Source organism: Bidens hawaiensis, unplaced genomic scaffold (assembly GCF_021521415.1).
Source record: "Bidens hawaiensis isolate Kalapana, Puna unplaced genomic scaffold, B.hawaiensis_p1.1 tig00023792_1, whole genome shotgun sequence".
NCBI classification, from domain to species: Eukaryota; Viridiplantae; Streptophyta; class Magnoliopsida; order Asterales; family Asteraceae; genus Bidens; species Bidens hawaiensis.
The window spans coordinates 337,409-357,864 of record NW_027493736.1 but is presented as its reverse complement, the minus strand read 5'-3'; the positions used below and the strand labels follow the sequence as shown (position 1 = coordinate 357,864).

The window sequence follows — 20,456 nt, the reverse complement described above, 5'->3', positions numbered from 1 at the left end:
TTTTTTGCGCTTCCAAAGGAATATGGAAAGCTTAATTCTTAATGAAAATGAAATTGGAGGCTCATACCAAATTGGTTTTGGAATAGTAGCCAAGAAACATTAAAGATGCTTAGCCTTTCATACAACTTCATCACTGGCTTTCATCAGCATCAGCGTTTTCTCCCATGGATTCGTTTGGAAGAACTTATAGTCTCATATAATCAGCTACAAGGGCGGCTTCCAGTCCCTCCACATACCATTAGTGCTTGTGATGTTGCAAACAATAACATGACAGGAGAAATACCAACATGGATATGTGACTTAAAATCCATTCGAATCCTAAACTTGTCTTTTAATAAGATGACTGGAACCCTTCCTCCATGTATAAGTAACTTACCCAGTTCGTTGTGGCAATTAAATCTGAAAGGAAATCAATTTCATGGACCAATGATGAATACATGTTCACATGGGCTACAATCAAGGAATAGCATATTCCTTTTATTTTGAATTTCCTTTGTTAAGGGTCAACCTTCAATTGTATTTAAATATCCTTCTTTTGTACTTTTGGAAGTTATGTAACCAAAATATAGAATACATCAGTCAATAATAATAATAATAATAATCAAATTCCTCTGTACCACTTTGAAACATGGTATCAAAGCGTGTATGATCCTTGGATCATATCATTGTTCTTACTCATCTCTTATTTTTCAATCACCCAAATAACAAGCCACCATGTCTGAATCAGACGGCGGCTTAAACTCCGATGATCTTACTCTTCAAATAGCCAATATCCTAAAAAACGGTCTCAATTCTCAAACCCAACCCCCCATACAAAGTCTCTCTGACAGCCTTAAAATTAGTCAAACCTCAATAGCCAAAACTATGACTTATGGGCTCGTATGATACGAGTCGCCATAGGCGGGAAATCAAAAATTCTTTTGAGCCGCTTAACCACAGATCCGCCTGAACCAACTGATGAGAACTACGACCAGTGGGAGCAAGACGATCTTGTCGTGTTCTCATGGCTTATTCAAAATATTGAACCCGCCATTGCTAGTAACCTAACCGAGTTCCCTACAGCAAGAGCACTGTGGGATAGCAGTAAGAAAAGAAAATGCTCATCAAAACATTTTAGGGGGAGTCTCAAGTGATTCACAGGGGATAGCGGCAGGCCTGATTGCATCTGAACAGACCAACACCAAAGGACTAGGGTTAGCCGCAAAGGGGCACCGTCGGTCAGACCAAGGGTGGAAACCAACTGGGTCATCATCCCGCGTTGACAAGTCCCAACTGAAGTGTAGCCACTATGGTATGACCAAACACACAAAAGAACAATGCTTCAAGCTAGTCGGATTCCCCGACACATTAAGGGGACAGAAGCTGCTCTTTTGGTGGAATGGCAAAGGCTAGAGAAGAAGACATTGATCAGACTGATTGCAACAGAGGTAAAGGGTTTGAAAATTTAATCTCAAACCCTTGTATTTGTGATTCTAGTTTTGTTAACCCCACTGTTAGAAAATTGTTAGATTACGTCCAAGAAAAAACCATTAATTCCAATAAAAAAACATCAAAATCTTGTTATACTTAATAAACCTTTTGAAGAATTAAATAGTTTTAATAATGACGTAAAAGAATCTGTTACAATTAATAACAATCCTAAAGAAACAAATATTTTAAATAATAAGTTAAAAGAATCTCATTTTTGTGATATGGGTCAAAATTTTACCGCTTTTACCTCGAAAGACCCTCAAGATTTTGGTGTTTACAAAAATAACCACGATAAGAATATGGGAGAAGTTAATATAGCCGGAAAATATGAAAAATTATATAAATCATGGATTTTTTATTGTGGTGCAACCGACACTATGACATTTGAGCTATCTGATATTATTTCAAATTCTAAACCTAAAGTTGACCACATAAAAACCGTTAATGGGGGGATAGTTCTCGTAAAGGGAGCGGGAACTATTGAAATATCGCCCACATTGAAACTGTCAAATTGTCTTTACATTCCTTCTTTGTCGTCCATTAGTCATGTGACAAAAGAATTAAACTGCACAGTTTTAATGCACCCGACCTTATGTATCTTAAAGGATATCAGGACGGGGGCGATTATTGGGCGTGGCACTGAACGCCAAGGATTATACTATGTGGAAGAAGTGACTCAACATGGTACTGTGTGTTTGGCTCATGGAACTATAGATAGAGAGGCCTGGTTATGGCACAGAAGATTAGGACATCCGTCCAATAATTATTTGCATATTTTATTTCCGAAATTTTTTCTTGTTAATGGAACACTAAGCTGTGAAACTTGTGTCTTGGCCAAAAGTCATAGACATACTTTTAAACCAAATAACACAAAAGTGAGTTTACCTTTTTCACTTATCCATTCGGATGTATGGGGTCCAGCAAAAGTTGTTGGAGGACAAAACTTTCGTTATTTTGTCCTCTTTGTCGATGATTTCACTCGTATGACATGGATTTACTTTCTAAAAAATAAATCTGAAGTTTTTGATAAATTTATTATATTTTATGCCATGATACAAACACAATATAAAACCGATATTCAAGTTCTTCGGTCAGATAATGGTGGGGAATATGTAAACGATTCAATGAAACTTTTTTGCCAAAGAAAAGGAATAATTCATCAAACGTTGTGCTCTCATACGCCAGAACAAAACGGCACTGTCGAACGGAAAAACCGTATCCTCTTAGAAATAACTCGGGCTCTCCTGATCGAATCCCAAGTTCCTAAATCTTTCTGGCCCGAAGCTCTCGCTACTGCCACATATCTTATCAATCGGCTACCAACAAAAGCCCTTGACCTCAAAACACCTCTTCAAGTCCTTTCAGATTTTACCAAACTTCCAATTACCCTCACATTAAAACCACAAATATTTGGTTGTTCTGTCTTTGTCCACATACCAAAAAACAGTCAAACCAAACTCGATCCATGTGCTGAAAAATGTGTTTTCGTAGGCTATGGTGTCAACCAAAAAGGGTATCGGTGCTATAATCCAACAACACGTCATATGTACTCCACTATGAACTGCGACTTTCTTGAAACTGAATATTTTTATGCACCCCAACTCAGTGGTGAGGGGGAGAAAGAACATGACACACTGAGTTGGCTAAAATGGGTTCCAAAATGGGCCACATCCTCAGAGAAGTCAATCACAGCACCCAAGTTGAGACACCAACCCCACACCAATCTGGAGTGCCAAGTGCTACAATCCCAAACTCTCCCGACCTAACGCCTGAAGTAAGTGATTCCCAAAACTCTGAAAATATACCATATCAAAATTCTGAAAATATAACAGATGATAGTTCTCATGAAAATATCACTAACAACCATGAAATAGAATTAGAACAAACAGTGCAGGTAGAACAAGAAGAACCGATACAAGAAGAAACCACCGAGAGATATGTTCTTCCACCAAGAGTTAACAGAGGAATTCCAGCAAGACGTTACTCACCAGAAAAAAAATCTAAATCTTCGAGGTATCCAATGGCAAACATAGCTGAAGGAAATCTATCTAAAGAAGCCAAAGCCTTCAATGTTTCTTTATACGCTGAACAAATTCCAAACTCTGTGGAACAAGCCTTAAGATCAAAGAACTGGAAGGATGCTATGGAAACATAAATGAGAGCTCTTATTCAAAATAATACTTGGGAAGTAGGTGACTGCCCCATAGAAAAGAAACCCGTAGGTTGTCGATGGGTCTTCACGATCAAACATAAACCCGACGGAACCATTGAAAGATACAAAGCACGGTTGGTGGCTAAAGTCTATACTCAAACGTATGGGATTGACTACCAAGAAACATTCTCTCCGGTAGCCAAGATTAACACAATTAGGGTTCTTTTCTCGTTAGCTGCAAATGAAGGATGACCTCTTCATCAATTTGACGTTAAGAATGCCTTTCTTCATGGAGAATTAAAAGAAGAAGTATATATGGAAGCTCCACCCGGGTTCACAGAAAACTTCATAGCAAAAAAAGTCTGTCGTTTAAAAAAACTATCTATGGGCTGAAACAATCTCCTAGAGCCTGGTTCAGCAGATTCACCCTAGCAATGAAGGGATATGGATTTCGACAAAGCAATTCTGACCATACGCTCTTCCTTAAAAACAGAGGTAACCTTGTAACTTGTTTAATAATATATGTTGATGACATGATCATTACAGGGAACGATGATGAAGAAATGAAGAAGTTGAAGGCAAACTTGTTTAAAGAATTTGAAATGAAGGACCTAGGAAGGCTTAAATACTTTCTTGGAATTGAAGTACTAAGATCTAAAAGGGGTATTTTTATATGTAAAAAAAATATATTCTCGACCTTTTAGCAGAGACAGGTATGATAGACTGCAAACCGGCTGATACGCCAATGGTGGTTAATCATAAACTCCATATGGAAGAAGGAGGGAAACTAGCAGACAAAGAAAGATACCAACGTTTGGTAGGAAAATTAATATACCTTTCGCATACTCGTCCAGACATCGCATACGCAGTGGGGGTAGTCAGCAAGTTTATGCATCAACCTCAAGACACTCACATGGAAGCAGTATGGCGAATTATCAAATATCTCAAAGGGACAACAGGCCATGGGGTTCTCTTCCAACCAAATAAACACCTAATAATTCAATTATATACTGATGCAGACTGGGCAGGGGACAAAGATGATGCAGGATCAACATCGGGGTATTTCACTCTGGTTGGTGGAAATTTAGTTACATGGAGAAGCAAAAAACAGAAGGTCGTAGCATTATCTAGTGCCGAAGCGGAATTCCGAGGAATCGCACGGGGTGTGGCAGAGGTTCTATGGATACGTAAACTTATGACAGAAATCGGCTTTCTTCAAACCGAAGCTAGTAGAATCATGTGTGACAACAAAGCCGCAATACAAATTTCAAAAAATCATGTTCAACACGATCGTACAAAGCATGCGGAGGTCGATAGAAACATCATCAAAGAAAAACTTGAAGGCAGGGATTATAGAACTTCCATTTGTCCGATCAGAAGACCAACTTGCAGACATTTTAACCAAAGCCGTCAATGAAAGAATATTCAACAATTGTCTTGGCAAGTTGAGCATTGGAGATCCGACTACTCAACTTGAGGGGGACTGTTAGAAATTGTAACAAAATAATTAAAAGAATATTGTAAGGGATCAGTTTGCATCATTTCCCCATTTAAAAGATCTCAACATATATTGACAACTTGCTTCCAACCGTTGCTGGGCTACAATCAAGGAATAGCATATTCCTTTTATTTTGTATTTCCTTTGTTAAGGGTCAACCTTCAATTGTATTTAAATATCCTTCTTTAGTACTTTTGAAAGTTATGTAACCAAAATATAGAATACATCAGTTAATAATAATAATCAAATTCCTCTGTACCACTTTGAAACATATTTAACTTATCTATATAATTGAAGCAAAATGAATAAATTGTGCAAAGTACGAACCTATTTTTTATTAGAAGAGCCTTGGATTTTTCAATCGTTTTAGGCCACCAAAATAATTAGGTCTCCACTGATTGTCTAGTAAATATACTGATGTTTTTACAAATATACTACTTCTACATGTTTTTTATATTTTGTTGGTTGGGATGAAAGTTGCAAAAAGTTATACAACTAAGATAAACAAAAAGCTACAAACATGATTCCGCTCAAGCCTTTTGGGCTCAAATCCGATAATAAAAACAAGCCCCTTTTGTAATTTTTTTTCTCTTTTGATCCTATGATCATTCATATGTAGCATAGAATACGAATGATTGTAAGTAGAAACCAAAACCGAAGAGGCAATACCAAGATCTGAGGCCAAAAAGTTGTTTCCAAAATCAACTTGTGGTTATGTATTTGAAATACAAAACCGAAGACGAACTTCAACTCTTCTATCAATTTGTAGTTATTCTTTCTTGCGGACTGTTACAACGTGAATAGTAAGTCACAAACTCAAGAACCATTATAATGGGAAATTTTTTCTTGCTTCAGTGTCCGGTTTCAATGGGTATATAAAACTCCTTTATTTGATCAATTTAAGTGTTTGAGTTTATAATAAAGTATTAATATAGGGAAAAGTTATAATGCAAAGAAAGACAAATGTTAGAAGTACGAGAAGTATCTTTGGCCAAAAAAACCCCTAAAAATCATAACTCAAAATATAACCAAAAAACAAAGAAAAATTTAAAAAACTAAAATGCTTCCCCCGTCATTCCTGATAAGGAAAAACGACGAAAAGACATAATGCCGAGAAATGAGAAAAAAAGACAAAATCACCTAAATATACAAATAACACAATGATAACCAAAAAAACAAAATATATAGATTGCAAATATAACATAATATACCGAACAAAATATAACACAATGTTGATTAATATAACACAATATCAAAAGAAAAAAAAAGACACAATCAATAATGAAAATAAACACAAAAAACAATAATAAATAAAAAATATGGTGATCTTTTTTCCCTAACATTTTTTTAAAGAACGTTGAAGACGGTGGTAACATTTTTGTGTTGTTATTTTTTTCGTTTTTTTATTAAATTTTGAGTTATTACTTTTTTGATTAATTTTGAGTTATTTTTTTAAAGTTTTTTTATAGCTACAAATCATTTTCATCCTTCTTATTTTTGTCTCCGTTTATAGAATAACATGACCCATTAATACATACCGTTTTCGAGTCGTTATCTTTTGATATAAAGGTATAAATATACACACAAAAATGTATAAAAATATGAAAAAAAAAAATTCCAATTAAAGAAGAATGGGTTATAACGATAACATTTGAAAAAATGGTCATGTTTCTCAGTTTGCATCTTTCAAAATAGTTGAGCCGTCCCAAGTCCCACCTAGTGAATAGGTCCACCTATACGTTTTATTCCACACTTTCTGACTTGTGAAGTCTCCCACTTCGACTCCACTCAAGAAATCAATGGTTTTTGATTTTGGATAGCTATACATGTTTTGTTCCAAACTATTGACTTTTAACTATTCCATTATCCATTGCTCCAACTTTTAGGAAATTTGATTACATATATGATTTGGAAAATCTTGAAAATGTCCAATTTACCACAAAAGAAGTCAAGAAAATTATTTAACGAAAAAATTCCTTGAATGTCTATCCAAGTCCGTCATACCCGATTATTTAAAACACACGTGTGTTTTCATATTTGAAAATCTCCATTATGGACCTCCATCACTCCGTGGCTATCATGGGACACCGCCCCACAGGAAATAGAGATTGGGATGGATATTCAAGGAATTTTTTTTTATCAAATAGACATTTCCATGACTTCTTATGGTAAATGAACATAAAAGAATAACGTGTCAAAATCGTCCCTGATGTTTTGGGTTGGGAATCTTAAAGTCTTATGTGGGGTGTTTTATAATTAAACGGGTTGATCTGTTGAGTTGTTTAAATTATTATTTTTCCTTAAAAAAGTCATTTCTAAAAGAAGTAGTTTTGAATGTTATAAACTTATAATGATTCATTTCTAAAAGAAGTAGTCATAATGGCTGTTGACTCTTGACACTTGACTTTTGAAGTCTCCCCATGCACTTATCAACTCGAGCAATACCCTGTTATGGGTTTATATAAAGTCTTTCTAGTATTGAGATGTTCAAATTAAACTACTTCTCATCATGGCTTCCATCCTGTTGCAAACCTTCTCCTTTGTATACTTATTGCTCCTTCTCACATGCACCGCGTTGTTGTTAAACCATGATGAAGAGTGTTTAGCATTGCTTGAATTCAAGCAAACTATTACTCATCAAAATTATGATGTAGGTGGGTTTCAAAGGTTGGATTCTTGGAGAAAGTCCAAAAGCAATACATCATATTCTGATTGTTGTTTGTGGGATGGAGTGGTGTGTAGCAATAAGGGCCATGTGATCGGGCTTGATTGGAGTTGAAGCTCTCTCAGTGGAGTTATCAACTCTAGTAGTACATTGTTCAAGCTTGTTCATCTTCAAATTCTCAACCTCTCGATGAACAACTTTGTTGAATCTCGAATCCCGTTAGAGATTGGTCGTCTTAAGCAATTAAGAAGACTCGATCTCTATAATTCTGGATTCAATGGCCAAATCCCAAATGAAATCTCACACTTGATTCAACTTTCTTGGTTAGATCTATCGTGGAATCCCCTAAAGCTTCAAAGTCGTGGCCTTGAATATTTGTTGAAAAACATGACTAGACTCGAAAACCTCCATCTCTCTGGGGTGGACCTTAGTTCCTCCGTACCTCGTTTCTTGGCCAATTTTTCTTCCTTGAGGTCTATAGAACTCGATAATTGTGAGCTTCAAGATGAATTTCCGTCAGAAATTTTTCACTTACCGAAACTGAAATACCTTAGCACCGGAAACAATTCCAACCTCATTGGTTCCTTGCCTGAATTTCATAACGGCACCTTACTTGAGTATCTCATATTGGATTTAACAGGTTTTACTAAGAGTATACCAGAATCCATAAGAAACCTAAACCATTTGGAACACATGTCTCTTGAAAGTTGTCATTTCTCAGGGTGTATTCCAGGTTCACTCCGTAACTTGACACAACTCACTTACTTGTCTCTATATAACAATGAGTTCACCGGATTAGTCCCTTCATTGGCAAGCCTTTCGAAACTCACTGTTTTGGCGCTTGCTTATAATGGTTTTGAGAAAGGAAACGTGTACGATTGGATTAACAAACTTACTAAGCTTAATAAATTGGATCTAGATTATATGAACATACACGGTGAAATCCTACCCCTAGTTGCAAACCTAACCGAACTTAGCTTTTTCTCAATGTCTCGAAATTTTATTATTGGTCGTATCCCACCTTCATTTCTGAACCTCACCCAACTAAAAACTATAAACATTGAATTTAATCAACTGCAAGGACAACTTTCGAGTATGTTTTTGAATTTCAAAAGTCTCGAAAATCTTATTATGGGTCATAACAATTTTAGCGGTACAGTGGGCCTAGATTCATTTTTAGGACTCAACGAACTCAAAGAACTGACTGTAGATGGTATTAGCTTGTCATTTCTAACCACCAACAACTACACCAATGAAACCCTACCAGAATTGGAATATCTAAGTATGTCAGTTTGCAACTTGAAGGAATTCCCAGCTTTTTTGCGCTTCCAAACGAAGATGAAAGTTATACTTCTCGACAACAATGGGATTGAAGGCCTCATACCAAATTGGATTTGGAATAACAGCCAAGAAACATTACAAGTGATCAGCCTTGTGGGCAACTCCATCACCGGCTTTCATCAGCATCCCCAATCTCTCCCATGGATTAATTTGAATGTGTTTCTGATGTCATATAATCAGCTACAAGGGCAGCTTCCAATTCCTCAAAACACCATAGCTTTTTATGATGTTTCAAACAACAATCTTATAGGAGAAATACCACCATGGATATGTGAACTGAAATCCCTTCAACTCCTAGATTTGTCTTCTAACAAGATGACTGGAATCCTTCCTCCATGTTTAGGTGACTTAAACAATTCGTTGTCAATTTTAGATCTGAAGTGAAATCATTTTCATGGGCCGATGATAAATACATGTACACGTGGAAGCCTTTTGAAGGAGATTGATTTCAGCGAAAATCAATTTACTGGTCGAGTGTCAAAATCTTTGGCTAATTGTACCAATTTAGAGTTTCTCTCTCTTGCAGAAAACTCTTTTAAAGATAAATTCCCGCTTTGGTTGGGAAATCTTCCCAATCTGCAAGTTCTCCTTTTGAGGTCCAACAAGCTTTATGGTTCAATTCAAGGTCTCTCAACTATCAGTACACAGTTTCCCAAGTTGCGGATCATTGACATTTCCGACAATGATTTTATTGGTAAGTTGCCTGATAAGTCATTCCAAACTTGGAATGCAATGAAATCTTTTTATCTTGGTGGATCATCTCCTATGGGATACCAGTTCATTATTGAAAGCACAATGGATTTTACGTTTCAATACTCGATGACGTTAACAAACAAAGGTGTCAAGAGAGAGTATCAAAAGATTTTGAACATATTCATAGCCATCGATCTCTCATGTAACAACTTTGAAGGTTCGATCCCACAATCACTCCAGGATCTTCACGGACTTGAATCTCTTAATCTTTCCCACAACAGTTTTACCGGTCGTATCTTGCCATCCTTGGGAAACCTAAAGAATCTTGAATCTTTGGATCTTTCCCAAAACGAGTTATCAAGACAAATCCCACAACAATTGTTGCAACTTGGCTTCCTTGCTATTCTGAATGTGTCCTTCAACCACCTTGATGGGCACATACCGCAAGGGAAACAGTTCAATACATTTGAGAATAATTCCTACTTGGGCAATCCGGGATTGTGTGGGAAACCATTATCCAAAGAATGTGAAAATTCAAATGCATCAACCGTATTTCCAGTTCCAGCAACAAGCAGCGATGAGTATGAGTCTCTTTTGCCAAGTAACATAATCGATTGGATGGTAATATTATTGGGAGTCGGAAGTGGTCTGGTAATTGGAATTCTTATTGGGAACTTTCTATTTGCAAGGTATGGTAATTGGCTCCTTAAACGATTCGGTGTCATGAGGAAGCACAAATGGGTAAGGCCATTAAGGAACACGTGGAAAAACTAATGTCCATTTTGATATTAATTTCCATGATGAATAATGGCACTATATGTTTTTTCATAATTATATGTTTTATATCGTGTTATATGTAAGTGTACTCCGTGTGACAACAAATGTGTGCTATATTGTTTTTTCACAATTTTCTGAATATTTAATGCTTTTTACTTTTCTGTATGAGTTTGCGTACGCTATATAAACCGAACTTTGTGGAAATATTTACCTGCAGGTATCTTTAGTTGACGCGTATGCAAAATGTGGAAGTATTAGCGTTTCTGGAATCCATCCAAAATGTAGGATTATTACTTGATGAAATCACCTATAACACATTGGTTTTTTGGGATGCAAGAAACGGCGATAAGAACAGTTGTCATATATTAATTTTCAAGATGGTAAACGTAGGTTCGAACCCAAATGTAGCATTACTTAATGTTCTAATATCAAGATTTCAATAATCCGAGCTGATCAATGAAGCATTAAAGGTGTTTAGAGACATGCAATCATTTTCAAAAACTGCTTCATTATGCAGCCGAACGATGTGACGGTTACTGATGTGCTTGCCGCTTTTTCTGATCTAAGTCTTTCTTTCTTGCAACAGTTTTGTATATCGAGTGTGTTAACATGTATGGGAAATGCCGTGATATGACTTTCAACAACCAACGTGTTCGTTATAATGGAGAACAAAAATATAGTGGTTTGGAACTCGTTAATTGGAATATAAAGCCTTTTTTTTGCTAGAAACACGAAAAGTACAAGGAAAACAGAGGTATGGTACTCAAAGCCCTATATAACCTCATACTCATTAAGTTTAATTTTTATTAAATAAAATAATAATTTTCACATCTCACCGCACGACATACTTTTTATTTGGGAGACTACCCATAGTGCCCCCCCCCCCCCCCCCTCCAAGAAGCGCCCGGGAACACCCGCACAAATTGCTCAATTAAGAGAGATAAATATAATAAAACATGAAGGATTTAAACAAAATTTGTTGTTTAAATTTAGAAAATATGAAACAATAAACTGTAAACCCCAAATCTTTTTTAACAGGGAAACTAATCTTTTAGTTCTAAGAAAGTACTTTGATCGCAAAGACTATTTAAAATGGGACATCGTTATCACTAATAGAGTCTTCATTATAATGAAGAGAGGCCTAATATAGAGAGAAATGTTTATACTCCTCTTAATATATAGAAAATGGAACATACTTAAATTTTAGTGGTAGTTAGTTTACGGGTAGTGGGTAGTTATTAATGAGCATTAATTAAAAGGTTTATTGAATTTCAATAATCCTTATTAAATGGTATTTGTCGATAATAATTCTTATTCATTTTATCACTACTGGCGGTCCCAAATTTAATAAAGTTGGCCCTAATGGTCCACCGTTAAAAATGACTTAACGATGTTATACTTTTTTCCAAATTTCAAACTAATGTTTTAGGGCATTTGATCAGAAGAATGATACTAGCTTATTGATGTAAAACTTAGTTCAAAACGGTTCTCCAAAACGATGAAATAATGCTTCAATTTGAGTGTTCGAACTTACAATTAACAAAAATCAAGTCGTTTGGATCATCGTTTCGAGCTAAGTTATACATCAATCGATTTGTATTCTCCTTCCGATCAAAAGCCCTACACATTAGTTTGAAATTCGGAAAAAAGTATAACGTTGTTTAGTCTTTTTTAACGAGGGACCATTGGTGACCAACTTTTTTAAATTTGGAACCACCAGTGACGATAAATGGAATATGGATTATTGCCGGTCAATAGTGTTCAATAGGGATTATTTAAATCCAATAAACCTAATTAAAATGTCCGTAAGTCACTTATTTTTTAACGACACCCTTCTAGTGTATTATGCCATCGTACTTTTCAAATATAGAGAGTCTTGTTGTCCTACTCTGGCCTGACTATGTTGTCCTACTCTGCCCGACTTAGGCGTTCCCCGGATGCCATACTTAACAGTTGTTGTAAATCAAAAGAGCAAAACTCTCTATGTAACATACGGCGGGACGAAAATTACCGTCGGCTGCTACTTGATAGACGTCGTTGTGCCATCATAAGAGTAGAACTCTCTTGCGTAACATACGGTGGGGGACAAAAACTACAGTTGACTACTACTTGACAACCGTTGTGACATCACAAGAGTATAAATCGCTAGCGTGTAACATACGATGAGACGAAAACCCGGGTGGGCTCGTAAGGCCTAACTCAAATCCTTCATTATCATAATCCTTTAAAAGTAACACAAGTGGAGATCAAACTTGAGTCTCCACTGAAGAACTCAATCCTTTCTATCACTTGGCCACAGTAGGGATTCCGTAAGTCATTTGATTTGATGTTTTAAGAAAAAAATGTGCTAAAAAAAACAAAAACAAAAACAAAAAACCGCATAAATGTTTATCTTGATTCCTTTCTAACTCTCTAATATCTTCTAGTTTACTTCGGCCAACAAATAACCATTGGAACATCAGCTTTTTAAACCGGCTAAGCCACCTCTATAACAAGGTTTTGGGTCGGACAATTTAACTCTTCTAATAAACAAGTATTATGGTGCTACTAAAATTAAGCGAGTTGATCCGTTGAGTTGTTTAAACAGGCATATTTCATAAAAAAAATTATTTCGAAAAGTAGTTTAGAATATGATTTTGATTCATTACATTTACCTTTTCCTTTTATATAAGAAGTATTGGATTACAGTTACATAATGTCTGTCGCTCCATTGGAGTAATAACGAGGGACAGGACTCCTGGCTCTTGACTTTTGAAGTCTCCTCGTGTCCTTATGGGTGTTTATATAAAGTCTTTCTAGTAGTAAGATGTCGAAATTAAACTACTTCTTTCCATGGCTTCCATCCTCTTGCAAACCTTCTCCTTTGTATACTTATTACTCTTTCTCACATGCTTCGCATCATTGTTAAGCCATGATGAAGAGTGTTTAGCATTGTTTGAATTTAAGCAAACCATTCTTCATCAAAATTATGATGCTTCTGGTTTTCAAAAGATAGATTCTTGGAAAAAGATCGAGAGCAATATATCAGATAATGGTTTTGTGTCTGATTGTTGTTTGTGGGATGGAGTGGTGTGTAGCAATCAGGGCCATGTGATCAAGCTTGATTGGAGTCGAAGCTCTCTCAGTGGAGTTATCAACTCTAGTAGTACATTGTTCAAGCTTATTCATCTTCAAATTCTCAACCTCTCGATGAACAACTTTGTTGAATCTAATATCCCCTCAGAGATTGCTCGTCTTAAGCAATTAAGAAGCCTTGATCTCTCTTATTCTGGATTTAGTGGCCAAATCCCAAATGAAATCTCACACTTGATACAACTTTCTTCATTAGATCTTTCATGGAATCCCCTAAAGCTTCGAAGTGTTGGCCTTGAGTGTTTGTTGGAAAACATGACTAGACTTGAAAACCTCCATCTCTCTGGGGTGGACCTAAGTTCTTCCGTACCTCATTTCATAGCCAATTGTTCTTCCTTGAGGTCAATGGAACTTGATAATTGTGAGCTTCGCGATGACTTTCCGTCAGAAATTTTTTGCTTACCGAAATTGAAACATCTTAGCATTGAAAACAATTCCTATGTCACCGGTTTCCTACCACAATTTCATAACACCACCTTACTTGAGCATCTAGATCTGTTTTCAACAGGTTTTGCTGGGATTATTCCAGAATCCATAAGCAACCTCAACCACCTGAATTTCTTGTCCCTTGACAGCTGTCATTTCTCCGAACGTATTCCAGGTTCACTCCCTAACTTGACACAACTAACTTACTTGTCTCTTAATAAAAACAAGTTCACATGATTAGTCCCTTCACTAGCAAGTCTTTCGAAGCTCACTGTTTTGGCACTTGGACAAAATAGTTTTGAGAAATGACGTGTACGATTGGATTAATAAACTTACTAAGCTTAATCAATTAGGTCTTGATTCTATGAACATACAAGGTGAAATCCTACCCTATCTTGCAAACTTAACCAAACTTAGCTATTTAACAATGCAGGATAATTATATTTCTGGTCATGTCCCATCTTCATTCATGAACCTCACCCTACTAACAACGTTAGAACTTGAATTTAACCAATTGCAAGGACAAATTCCAAGTTCGATTTTCAATTTCCATAGTCTCATATATGTTTATATAGGTTATAATAATTTTAGCGGTACAATACACCTAAATTCATTTTTGGACTCAACAACCTCACACATTTGAGTTTAGGTGGTAATAGCTTGTTATTTGTAACCAGCAACAACTACACCAATGAAACCCTACCCGAATTGGAATTTCTAAATATGGAGTCGTGCAACTTGAAGGAATTCCCAACTTTTTTGCGGTTGCAAAAGAAAATGGAAGTTCTGAATTTTCAAAACAATGAAATTGAAGGCCTCATACCGAAATGGATTTGGAATAACAGCCAAGAAACATTAAAAATGATTGACTTTGCCGAAAACTCCATCACCGGCTTTCATCAACATCCCCATTTTCTCCCATGGATTAATTTGGAAGTATTTCAGTTGCCACATAACCAGCTACAAGGGCAGCTTCCAATTCCTCCACATACCATAATTTTTTATGATGTTTCAGACAATAATCTGATAGGAGAAATACCACCATGGATATGCAAAGTGAAATCCCTTCAAATCCTAAATTTCTCTTCTAACAATATGACTGGAATCCTTCCTCCATATTTAGGCAACTTGAACAATTTGTTTATTTTAGATCTTAAACGTAATAATTTTCATGGGCCAACGATAAATACATGTAGGCATGGAAGCCTTTTGAAGGATATTGATTTCAGTGAAAATCGACTTACTGGTAGGCTGTCAAAATCTTTGGCTATGTTGGTAAACAACGAACAAATCACACAATTCACAATTAAATAAGAACAAGATGGATGTTACACAAAATCAAATCATAAATTAAAACACTGAACATATGCGATTGAAAATACTGAATACGTGAATGTTAATCTGTCTGACATCATTCCCTATTTATAGACCAAATGATTACATATTAACCCTACTAAATACAATAATTACAATAAGACCCCTATACTTAATATAAATATTAATAAGTTTAGTTTATATACTAATACTCCCCCTTAAACTAAACTTAGTTTAAGTGAGGTCTTCGTTTCTTCAAGATCCGGTTGCCATTACAGTAGCGTTGGTTCGTCATCTTCATCCCGGATCAAGTTTGCCTCCTCCCTTCTTTTCCAATTTGGACATTCATGCCTGAAATGCCCACGTTCGTTACACTTAAAACATTTTATGTGATCCTTGTCATGTTGGGCTTGATTTCCTTGTTTATTCTTCCAAGTCTTCCCATACTTGCCTCGACCACGTTCTTTGTTTCCTTGCTTTGAACTTTCATGACCGCAATATTCACACTTTTGTTCCTTTACTTTCTCTTTTCCTTCTTCTTTAGTGAACATAAGTCTGTCATGCATGTCTACCTCCTTGTTTTTCTTCTTGGTGCGTTCCTCGAAAGTCTTTAACCTTCCAATGGCTTCTTGGAATGGCATTGCACCAAGATCCACAAACTGCTCGATCGCAGCAACAATCTGTATGAATTTTTCTGGCACAGAACTGAGTAGCTTTTGGACCAGTTTCTTGTCATTCATAGTATGTCAAAGATTGCTTGCTTGTGATGCAATCTCACTTATTTTCCCGGCATAGACATCAAGCGACTCGTCAACACCCATTTTTAGAGACTCAAAATCTGACTCGTGTGATTCTAAACGCGTTTCTTTAACTCTGTCAACTCCAACATGTCGAACCTTTAATGCGTCCCAAATTTTTTTGGCCGAAGTAAAATTAGCAATTTGCAATACCATGTTTTCTGGAATCGCTAGGAATAGTAATGCAATTGCAGTATTATCTTTTTTCTCATCAACTTCGCTGCCTTCTTTTGGTTCGATGGCTTCCCAAATTCCATTGACGTTAAAAATCGATCTGATCTTTATAGCCCAAATGGTTTAATTTGTGGAGTTTAACACAGTGCATTGAAAACTCATTGATGTCCCTCCTTCCTTTGAAGTCACAACTTCTTTATCCTTGGACTTGACCATTTTATGAGTTTTCTTTTTCCCAATCTTGATAAATTGACTATTACAAATTTAGAAAAATTTGTTGTCTACTTTAATCTAAACAGTTTCGGGTTATAAACAAACCAACTATTAATCCCAGAAATAGTGAACGGGTTTTTTTGAAACCAACTATTTCAACAACAACGGTACTCGGTTTTTCCGATCACAATGTAAATCAAAACCAAATCGTTTTCTACCAAGAATAGTACACGGATTTACCAAGGCAAGCCAAAACCAACTGTTTGTCTCAACTAACAACAGTACCCGGGTTTATCCGTTGCCTAAGCCGACTATTCAAAACACTAAAAACAACTGTTTTTTAAACCGAGAATACTACACGGGTTTAACAACGCAAGCCAAAACCAACTGTTTGTCTCAACCAACAATAGTACACGGGTTTATCCGTTACCTAAGCCGACTATTCAAAACACAAACGGTATACTGGTTTATCCAACCGCCACGACCAAGAATAGTATCCGGGTTTTCGGTTGCAAGGCAAATCAAAACCAATTGTTCGTCTCCACCAACAACAATACAAGGGTTTTCCGGTTGCCAAACAAATCAAACCAACTATTCTTTAACTTTTTTTTAAAACAAAAACATCCCCTTCTTGAAACAAAATTTTCAAGAACCTCTATTTTCTTTAAATACCAATTCGGAATTTGTTTGAATACAACAAACAATATTTTGTATTACCAATTGATATCCCAAATCAATGTTCTGGTAGGTCTTTTTACTTTCAATTAGGAAAACAAGAACCAAAACACAATTCAGTTATTGATTAGATAGCATAAATCAATCTACTTGACAACCACTTGTTTTTTCAATTCCAAGTATTGTTGTTGAAGCAATTCAATTATGTACAACAATCCTTTTATCAATTACTGACCAAATGAAACAGGCTAATAAAACAATGCTATGAACCCAATGACAATCAAACGTATTCCCCTTTTGTTTAATCAATCAAGTAACTAATACTTGGATTCCAAATCAATAGTTCAACAACAATACACCCTTCGACCAATCAGAAACTCAATCGAACACTATCTGATTTGATTTCTCTGAATCACTGTAAGACAAATTTTAATTTCAGATTCAATTAAAAGATGTCGATGGCCTTGATTGGAATATAATTGATCACAACCCCTGATCGCACAGATTCCTAATTGATTGATTGATTAAAAAAAACATTGGCTCTGATACCACTGTTTGTAAACAGTGAACAAATCACACAATTCACAATTGAATAAGAACAAGATGGATGTTACACAGAAGCAAATCTTGAATTAAAACACTGAACATATGCGATTGAAAATACTGAATACGTGAATGTTAATTTGTCTGACATCATTCCCTATTTATAGACCAAATAATTACATATTAACCCTACTAAATACAATAATTACAATAAGACCCATATACTTAATATAAGTATTAATAAGTTTAGTTTATATAATAATAGGCTAATTGTACCAATTTAGAGTTTTTCTCTCTAGTAGAAAACGATTTTAGATATGTTTTTCTACTTTGGTTGGTAACTCATCCAAAGCTACAGGTTCTCCTTTTAAGGTCCAACAAATTTTATGGTTCACTTCAAGGTCTCTCAATTATCGGTTCACGGTTTCTCAGGTTACGGATCATTGACATTTCCAACAATGATTTAGTGGTCAATTGCCTCATAACTCATTCGAAACTTGGAATGCAGCGAAATCTGTTTATTCTGGTCCATCATCTACTATGGAATCCCAGTTTATGTTTGAATTATCAATGAGTTATCAATTTCCATACTCGATGACGTTAACAAACAAAGGTGTCAAGAGAGAATACCAAAATATTTTAAACATATTCACAGCTATCAATCTCTCATGTAACAACTTTGAAGGGCCGATCCCACAATCACTCCAGGATCTTCACGGACTTGAATCTCTTAACCTTTCCCACAACCGTTTTACCGGTCGTATCTTGCCATCCTTGGGAAACCTAAAGAATCTTGAATCTTTGGATCTTTCCCAAAATGAGCTATCTGAACATATCCCTCAGCAATTGTTGCAACTTGGCTTCCTCGCTTTTTTGAATGTGTCCTTCAACCACCTTAACGGGCGCATACCACAAGGGAAACAGTTCAATACATTTGAGAATAATTCCTACTTGGGCAATCTCGGATTGTGTGGGAAACCATTATCCAAAGAATGTGAAAATTCAAAGGCATCGCCGGTACTTCCAGCAACAAGCAGCAATGAGTACGAGTCCCTTCTTCCATGTAACATAATTAATTGGACGGTTATAGTATTTGGGGCCGGGAGTGGTTTGGTAATTGGAATTGTTTGTCACACCCTCAAAATCCACTAACGGAGTTTTACCGTCAGATGGTGTGAACTAACAGGATCAGAATCATTAGTTATATCAAACACCAAAATTAAATTTTTCAAAACAACCAAGACATATAAGTCTTAAGTAAAAAATATGGAAGCGTAAATTGTAAAGCAAATAGTTGTGCCACACAGGACGACTTAAAACACAGTTATCGTGATAAATTTAAAGAAAAGTTAAAGCAATAGAGTTCAGAGTATGCATGTCCTATACCGCTCGCCCGCCTCAGCTATCTGAGATAAACATACTAAAAGTGTCAACACAGGGTTGGTGAGTTCACAGGTTTAAGTAAATTTAAGCGTTGTGTTTTAGCGTTACCAGGTAGTGTTAAGTAAATTATATATCAATAGGTAGCTAATCTATCAAGCATGTATTGCTAAGTGTTCGACACCGAAGCTGATTGTTTATACGATTGCCTTTCCACCATGTCAACCACGACCATGGTAAATGTGTTAGCCAAAATTACACCCACTCAACCTACAGTCGAGTTTAGAGTTGGGTGGGGTTTGTCAAACCCAGTAGTACTACTCAAAGGTGACTCACTATTATCCAATATTAACCGGTTCGTTGTTCAGAAGGACTTAGTTGGTTTGTTTGCCACTTAGCCATACAAGTGATATATTTAGACTAACAAAAGCTAAAGCGTTGGAGTATGTTATCTCCCCATAATAAAAGCGTTAAAGAGTAAAAGGGGCCGTGAAACTCACTGTTTGTGAAGTTATCAAAAATCCAAGAAAAACGTGCGTCACAAAAATCCTCACTAGTTCTCTAAAAACAAAAAAGGAGATTTCTAAGTGTTTGAACTACGAGTGAGTCTCTAGACTCGACACATAAAAATTATGCATGAGATGTGTTTGTTTGTGAAACAAGTGCGACTCGGCAAACACGTTGGTGAATTAGTTACATGTGTGAACAAGTATAGTATTAAATGTTACCATGGTACATTACCAATAAAATTTATCTCCCACAAGGGCAAGTATGTCAAACACATAGCAAACATCGATCAATTAATCACTTTTCATGTTAACTCAAGGAATACAACAGCTAAGTTACCGAGACAGATTTTAGCACGTCAAGATTGCTCTATTTCATAAATCATAACATGTAAATAAAATCACCAAAAATCATCACAGAAGCATACGTGAGTTAGGTTTCTAAAAATATTATTATTATATTTTTACTACATACGGTTTTCTCACAATGATCAAAACAATACAATAAACACACAGCAGTCATTATCATGCGCAACCAAACGTTATTTACTATTCCCGTTACATGGCTAATCCAATTAATTCAAGGCCAAGATTCCTCACTCAAATTATTAACTTCCAGAAGTGGAATCAACTCAATAGGTCTTGTCGTTTGTGAGATATACTCATTACAAAACAGCCTACAAGCAGGCTTCCCGAAACA

The 20,456-nt window shown here is 36.0% G+C and overlaps 3 pseudogenes; all 3 read left to right on the top strand.

Annotated features, from left to right (window-relative positions):
* The first annotated feature begins 7,629 nt into the window (after nucleotides 1-7,629).
* Nucleotides 7,630-9,510, top strand: LOC143568025 (receptor-like protein 6; annotated as a pseudogene).
* Nucleotides 9,511-9,528: 18 nt separating this feature from the next.
* On the top strand, nucleotides 9,529-10,809 carry LOC143568026 (receptor-like protein 9DC3 pseudogene; annotated as a pseudogene).
* Nucleotides 10,810-13,428: 2,619 nt separating this feature from the next.
* Nucleotides 13,429-19,022, top strand: LOC143568020 (uncharacterized; annotated as a pseudogene).
* The last annotated feature ends 1,434 nt before the right edge of the window (nucleotides 19,023-20,456 follow it).